Source organism: Sparus aurata, chromosome 7 (assembly GCF_900880675.1).
Source record: "Sparus aurata chromosome 7, fSpaAur1.1, whole genome shotgun sequence".
Taxonomy (NCBI): Eukaryota; Metazoa; Chordata; class Actinopteri; order Spariformes; family Sparidae; genus Sparus; species Sparus aurata.
The window spans coordinates 20,738,168-20,738,762 of record NC_044193.1 but is presented as its reverse complement, the minus strand read 5'-3'; positions in this window follow the sequence as shown (position 1 = coordinate 20,738,762).

The window sequence follows — 595 nt, the reverse complement described above, 5'->3', positions numbered from 1 at the left end:
TACTCTGCTGTGGCTATATAATGATGATGATCAAATGTTTCTTTATTTTGGTTTTTACCTTTTTTCCACTTGAATAGTTGCTGGAAACTTATGTGACTCTGTACAAAGGTATGCAACAGATATTTATGGGCAGTCGTGGTTGACATGATTTAGTTTTATCTTGTTGTCTCGAGATAACACTTTTTTTTTTTATGCTAAGAGCATCATTTTCTTGTTATCTGGTGAAAACAAAATATCATTTTCGGCTGATAATGCATTCATTTGCTTGGAGAAGTCTTAAAACAAGCAGAAATGATCCAGTTATTACAAGAAAACGACTTTGTTACCTTAGGATTGCAAGACAATTACTAGAAGCAACAGGATTAATCAAAAGAATTTCAACTGTACCTTACTTTTTTACTTTTTGTCCTTGCGCTTGTCTAAATTACACATTAATTATTTTGCTGTAATTCAGACAGTATCTGTGACAAAAAAACAAATACACCTTTCCCCTCATAACACAGAGCATGAGACCAACTGGAACCCTTGAAACCATAATAACCTCTATCATCCTGGAATGTCGTGCTAAGTCCACCCTCAGTAAGCCTACCCTGGA